This window comes from Camellia sinensis, chromosome 1 (assembly GCF_055761805.1).
Source record: "Camellia sinensis isolate YWXY chromosome 1, ASM5576180v1, whole genome shotgun sequence".
NCBI lineage: Eukaryota > Viridiplantae > Streptophyta > Magnoliopsida > Ericales > Theaceae > Camellia > Camellia sinensis.
In genome coordinates, this window is record NC_138961.1 from 56105431 (window position 1) to 56113075 (window position 7645).

A 7645-nucleotide genomic window follows, 5' to 3' on the forward strand; every position below is an offset into this window, starting at 1 on the left:
ATTTATTTATAATAATGATATTACCACATAATTTTTATACTTTTTTTAATATAATTAAATGCATGAATACAGTTTTTTAATAAATATTTTATTTTGTATTCACATTATCATGTTTTGAAGGTCGAGAATATCATAGAAATAAGAAATAAAAGATTTAATAAAAAAATAAAAAAATTAAATCTATTTGTGATATGTCAAGAAGATAAATTAATGATAATTAAAAAATATTTAATTATTAACTAATCATCTTTTTGATATATAAAAAAAGTATATCTAATTTTTAAATATGAATAACAATACTCATATATATATATATATATAGAAAAATGCTAAACATCCCAAAAGTTTTATTAAATTTTTTACCAAATGTCTCGCATCAGTGTGGGACCCACATCATGTGGGGTCCATATGAAGTTCACACCTATGTGAAACATTTGATAAAAATTTTAGAATCTCTAACACGACACACATATATATATATATATATATATTATGTGTATATCCATCTCCTCTTATCATAATTATGCACACTGTCCAACCATCTCGAGCCATGTGAAGAGCAGGAACATATCTCTATGATATACAATCTTTCTCTCAGATTTGGAATCGAATAACTTCTCTTATTAGAGATTTAAAAAAAAAAAAAAAAAAAAAAAAAAAAGAATTATGAAGCCTCATCCTCATCTCTCTTTTATATCTCTCTTAGGCCCCGTTTGTTTTGGGTTATAGTAAGGGGATTAGGATTACTAGTACCTTGGGATTAATATATGAGGTGTTTGTTTTGAGAGATAGCATAGGGACTATTAATACCTTGGGACTAACTAATACCTTGTTTGTTTTGAGAGATAAGGAGGGTACTACTAATACCTTGGTATTACTAATACCCTTGGGGAGGGGATTCGTAGTGAGGAAGTAAAGATGGTATTAGAAAAATAGTGAGGGGATTAGAAATTTTTTTATTTTTTTATTTTTTATATATTGGAAATTTTTTTTAAAATATAATTTTTAATTTTTTATATTTTTTTATTTGTTTATTATTTTATATAAAAATAATTTAACAATTCCTCACTACTAATCCCCTCACTATGAATCCCCTCACTACTAATCCCCTCACTATCAATCCCTTCACTAACAATCCCCTCATTATTAATCCCCTCACTATCAATCCCCTTCATTCTATCTCTGAAAACAAACGACCCTCACTAACAATCCCCTCACTATTAATCCCCTCACTATCAATCCCCTCCATTTCATCTCTAGAAACAAACGGGGCCTTAGTTTCCTTTCTCATATCTGTCAGTTCTCTGACGATACTTGCGACCTCCGATACAATCTTCCTCTCAGATTTGGAATTGAATAACTTCTCTTACTAGAGATAAAAAAAGAATTATGAAGTCTCATTCTCATATCTCTCTCATATCTATCTCAGTTCCCTTTCTCATTTTTGTCAGTTCTGTAGCGAGACTTGCGACATCCAGCGAAAGGCTTGTGCTGACAGAGGAGAGGCTTGCGGCCTTTAATCCAACTACAAAGGCTGGCGACCTCCTGCTACCATTGGTCCAATGTAAGGTTGCGTTTGGTAAAGTTTTCTAAATATGATTTGAGTGCAGGAATTGTATTTTGAGTTTGTGAATTTTGAAATTATAATTTGAGTATGAAAAATTTGTTTGGTTAAAGAGTTTTGAAAAGAGTTTTAAATTGAGTAAGAAATTTTTGATGTGATATATGATATTTGATACAAAAATTTACAACTCATAACTAAACATACAACTCAAAATTCTATTAAAGCACATAAAAAAATTTTAAAAATTCAGAAAATATTTTTTTCGAATATATAAAAATTAACATATGTCAATTGCAAAAAAAAAAAAAAAAAATGCACTGTTCTGGTCAACCGGTGGGACGACCGGTAAGCCCAAATTTGAGTATCGAATTATGATTTGAAAACCAAAACAAACATCATATTCTAGAGCTGTACCAAACAGAGCCTAAGTTTCTCTCAACAACCCTTCTTTCTTCTCTCATGTCAACCGTGTTCGAGAAAACTATGCCGAATCTGACACATACCTCACACTCGTACACATGTCGTGTCGTGTCGTGTCGATATGGGTACTCTACCCTAAACCGGCGAGTCCATGTAACACAGCATATAAAGGCACAACACAGGTCCATTTTGACTCTAAAAAGTCAAATACTCAAAAATCAACTAAATCTAGCTTCAAAAACCTTTCAACCTTTCAAAAACCTCACAAAAAATCATTTGTCTTTGCCTCTACCTTTTGCCTTGGCCTTTGCCTTTTGAAAAATAAGCAAAAACTTTACAGATATTGTAAAAATATGATAAACAAATAAATTTGATTAGTAGGCTTACTCCACGAACACAGAGGACATTGAAGTCCCATTCATTGTGGATCACAACACTGACATTTCTGTTTTGAAGAAACTGAACCTGTATATGTATAGAAAACGCATTTGAAATGTAAAAGAAAAATTATATTATGAAATTTAGATTAAATAAAAAAATGAGTATAGAGACCTAATATTACTGTTCCCTCCAACATATCATCCACCTATAAAAAATAATCCAAAAGCATTTGATTATGAGAAAAATTATAAATAATACGTAAGAAATTAAGTCCCGATTTATAAAATATAAACTGAACACGCATAACCAAAAATATGGATGTTGTCCATCATTTGAATTAATATGAACTCCAAGATTGTTGAAGAGGTTAAAACACACAGACCTGTTGTGAAGAAATCACTCATTTAATAGAGTTATACAATAGATTGAGTTTTAAATAGCAATGGATTGTACAATGGCTATTTGATTACTTAATTGTCACGTAATTTAAGTGCAATGGGATATTTCTCTTTCACTATAATTCTAATTTTCAGCATTCAAATAAAAATAAAAGATCACAAAACACTATTTTGCATGTTAAAAAAAGGAAACTCAATTCACACATTTATCAAAATCACCCAAATCATTTATCAGAACACTAATTATATTTGAAACACATTATCATAAACATGTCATACTTAAATTACTTCAATCTCATTTATGCTTTATTTGGTTCATTGGAATAAGATGAAATGAAATGGTTATTACTTACACTTCCCTATGGAATGATCATTTCCTTATAATGGTTAATGATGATTCCCATTGCACTTTATAATGGTTATTCTTTTAGTCAACCAAATATGAAAAGTGTAAAGGATTTTGCACTTTATTATAGTGAACCAAACACTGTCTTAGAGTCTCATTAAGAGGTTTTATTTAATACATACATATATTGGGATTTTTTCTACTTTCAAGGTTAAGAGAATCAATTTAAGGTGTAACATGTAATTGGTTAAAAGATTTAATTTGAGATGTAATTTCTACCTCTCCAACTTCTGCATAAGGAGCAAAAATTCAAAGACATGTCTTGAGAAAAAAAAGTTATTTGTATAGCATTTTCCAAAAAGCATATATTCACATCCATATTTGTGGTGACACTTTCAACAGTCATGCATCACACTATAATAACTACATAGTAGGCATGACAAAGCTCTTCAGTTCCATGAAATTGGGTTGTTTGGGATAAACTAAATAAGTGCACTTTTTGACTTTTTATGAAATATGAGTTGGGTATGGGTTGGTTTGAAGTGATGTGATAGAAAGATGATATAACTTACATAAGATAATGTGATTTAAATAGGATAGTGACTTTTTGACTTTTTTTAATTATACCAAACCAAGCCTAACTGGTGCTCAAAATATCCTGTAAGATTCTAATTCAAAATCATTTTTTGCAGAAATGATGAGAAGATCATTTCCTAGGGAAACATTTCCCAATAGCAGGCATTAATTATAAAAAAATCTTACTCTTATTTCAGAATAAGGAATTAATAAATATCCAGACAAACTGAAAAAAATCCATGGCAGCATTGAAACAGACACATAAAATTAGACTTACAGGTACTGTAAATTTTTAAGCTGGCCAAGCTGAGGAACCAATTAAATTAATTGTCCTTTATTCTGTCCCCCTGTGTACTAAGGTCTAGCCTACACACACAAGTTTATGATTGAATCATGTATGTTTTGGTTTAGGAAAGAGTAAGAGAAGCATCCAGTCACAATCTAAGGCCAAGTTTGACATGATTGAAAAAAAATAAAAAGTCAAAAAGTCACTATCTTATTTAAGTCACATCATCTTATTTAAGTCACATCACCTCTCTAACACATCACTTCAAACCCAACCCAAACCCAACCCATATTTCATAAAAAGTCAAAAAGTACACTTATTTAGTCTTCCCAAACTAGGCCTTATTAACCATTCTTCAAGGAAGAACCTTTCCACAATTTCATATTTATACCAAATTGACATTAACACTAACAATATAAAAAGATACTAGTTAGTAAAGTTTAGTGCTATAAAAATTACTTAATAGACTAAGCATAGATTTTCCAATCAGAACTCAGAAGCTGTCTCTCTAAATCCATTTATTTTCTAGCACTGTGCTTGGCCTTTGCGTGAGATTCCAAAACATTTTCCAAATTAAATGAACTACAAAAAAATTTCCAATTTAAGTAGTGGGTTTTTAGGGGAAAAAATAAAAACAACAAAAAAGATTTTTTCCCATAATGCTATTTGGAAAACAAATTAAAATGAAATTTTAAGTAGTAGGCTTTCAAAAAAGGGGAACAAAAAAATCAAAGATGAAATATTTTTTCCCCCAAAATGTTTGTTTCCATGAAATATATGGATTTTGAAATCAAATAAACCCTAATTCCATGAGAAAGTAGGCGTTTCAGTGTTAAACAATTCTATGAGAAAATGCCCTAAATCCATGAGAAACTACCAGTGTTAAATCAAATAAACCCTAAATCCATGAGAAAATGCCCTAAATCCATGAGAAAGTAGATGTTTCAGTGTTATATCAATGGAAAATACGTATTCCCGAGTTAAATTCGAACTTCAGATTGAAGAGAGAAAAAATTAAAGATTCATACCTTACAAAATCAGATTCGTCTGAAGCACAACAACGGTGAGCCCGAATTCGTCAGACAACAGGGAAGAGAAGGTATGATGTGTGTGTGTGCGCGCGCGCGAGAGAGAGAGAGAGAGAGTGAGTGAGAGAGAGAAACGAAGAGAAGTGGAAATCGTTTCTATACGTGGAGAGAAAGAGGGAGAGGAATTTGTGTGTGTGTGATGGGCGGGAGAAAGAGGGAGAGCAAAATGATCTCAACCATTTGTTTCCTGTGTGGGAAGACCTGCACCGTTCTAACCAATTATAAAAAAGTTGAAAATCTTTTTATTTTATTATATTGATATAAAAATAAAATTGAAAAAATATATACAACAATTGTGCTGCAGACCCCAGTGAGGTGGCAAGCCTCCACTGACTGAAACTCAAAAAAAAAAAAAAAAAAAATTATTTTTTTTTTGCCACCTCACTGGGGGTCGACCCCCAGTGGAGTCCGAAGCATTTTTCATATATACAATCACACATATTTAGAAACTATGATTAAAATAAAATAAAAAAAGATATATAATCATCCTTATTTGGAAGGTGAGATTACAAATAAATATTATCTCACCCAATCAAATTGATTATGATTAAAATATCGTTTTAATTTTTTTAATTACACCTCTAATAAAAGTGAAATATTTTTAATTTTTCTTATGTGATCGTTAAGCATTATTATAGTGTTGCTCTCTCATCTCTCTTTCTCATTATTACAATAACGGCAAAAGATCATGATTTTTTACCGTGATCTTAAGTTTTCAATCTTAGTTTTTTTAATTAAAAAGATGTGATGTATGTAAGTATGAATGTGATTATTTATCTAACATTTTCATCACAATTTTTAACCGTGATAAAAAAAAAATTAAAAAACTGAGATTGAAATGTAAAAGATCTTACTTTTAAGAAGAAAACATAATTGTTTTAAAGTTACAATCTCACATTTTAAGAAGAGAAAAAAATGTGATTGTTTTAAAGTTACAATCTCACTTTTTCATAAAAAAGCTTTTAAAGTTACAATCTCGCTTTTAGTTATAACAGTTAACATTAATAAATATATTAAAGTTTGAATCAAAAAAAAATATATATATATATATATATATTAAAGATCTCTTTATATATATATATATATATATATATTAAAGATCTCTTTTTTTATATATATATATATAAATCGTGATATATACTATTTCAGTTCTTTTATTAAAAAATCTCATTTTTTGAATTGTGATTATTTATAGAATTCAATTCTTTTTCTATAAATTTTATTCACTATAATTTCAATCAAACAAATTCAGTAGACAAGAATAACTACAATCAAACAAATACATTAAATAAGAATAGTTTAAATCAAACAAATTAATATTTGAACTTTAGAAGATCTAACTACACATATCTGTAGTTCTGTTAACAAATTTTTTTCCAAATAATATATATATATATATATATATATTTCTACATGTGCTAAGTTGATCCTTTCAAAGAGAATTGTAAAATTTCAAAATAAAACCATCCTAATAATCCACTCCCTATAACAAAACTAGATTGCATATACTTCCTTGAATCTACAAAGAAGCTAAAGGTTGCCTTGAAAAGCTTGCACCTGGTGGCAGTCAACTTATTATTATAAAAACATTAATCAATATTAATCAGTTAACTACTACATTTATATAACATTATGAAGCTCTAAACTCAAAACGGTAAATGACAAGCATGAATATTATAATGAATTTTTGATAACAAATCCTTCCCTTTTTAAAATAATCTATGTTGTCCCAAGGTAGCAAACAAAACAAACAGTGACAACTTAAATGGAATAACTAGAAATAACTTATAAACAATCGAAAAGAGAACAACATGAGTTTGTCAACTCGTTCTTCAATCCGAGTTGTTGTTCACCAATTGTTGTATATTTGTATAGTTTAATTGTTCATAGACTTGTCCTATGTCAAAACTTGTAGATGGAGTTGTTTTGAAGGATTAGGTTTGTAACAACCCCGTCACTGTTTATTGATTAACCACTGATTACCGTTAAACTGAACCGATTATGACTGATAAGTGAACTGAATAAACTACTGAACTGACCGACTGAAATTGAAACTGAATGGACTGAGTATACCTGTTTAATTGTAATTCTATCTGTTTGGTTATTTGATTATCTGTTCGTGCTTTTATGTTTAAATTGCAAATTGAAGGCCATATCGGCGACCGAATCTGAAATTGATTGATGATTTGTGATCCTTAGAATTAATGTGATTTTATGGTATATTTATCTGAAAACTGATTCGGTATGATTAAATTAGGTTAATTATTGAGAAGTTACATAGTTTGATTTAATTACAACTTTGCCATTTGAGTGCGCCACTACACCAAACCTTGTCTAAGGCTTAGTCTTGCATTACAAACATTTGCTCAGCCATTATTCTTGAGTGTATAGCCGACTAGAGAGGGAGAATAGGGAGTTAGAGTGAATTCATCTTGAATTGCTTGGAATCTTGAAGAAATTGTGAGAGATTTGCCTTCTTGAGCCTCCATACCTCTAATTCAAGACTTAGGTAAGGAATTCCAACCTCTCCTTATTGTATTTAAGCTTGTTCATGCGTGGTTCTGGAGCCTTTAGTGATTTAAGTCA

General features: G+C 29.8%; 1 long non-coding RNA gene across 3 annotated transcripts; it reads right to left on the reverse strand.

Moving 5' to 3' along the window:
* Positions 1-480: 480 nt before the first annotated feature.
* On the reverse strand, positions 481-5252 carry LOC114266150 (uncharacterized). Of its 3 annotated transcripts, none has more exons than XR_014335098.1 (5): positions 5000-5252; positions 2537-2570; positions 2372-2449; positions 1274-1545; positions 481-701 (listed from the first exon to the last, which is right to left on the reverse strand). It is a non-coding gene; the product is annotated as an uncharacterized LOC114266150 (long non-coding RNA). The 3 variants fall into 3 exon arrangements; XR_014335099.1 differs by having other exon boundaries at positions 2537-2747; XR_014335103.1 differs by lacking the exon at positions 2537-2570 and having other exon boundaries at positions 5000-5235.
* Positions 5253-7645: the final 2393 nt, after the last annotated feature.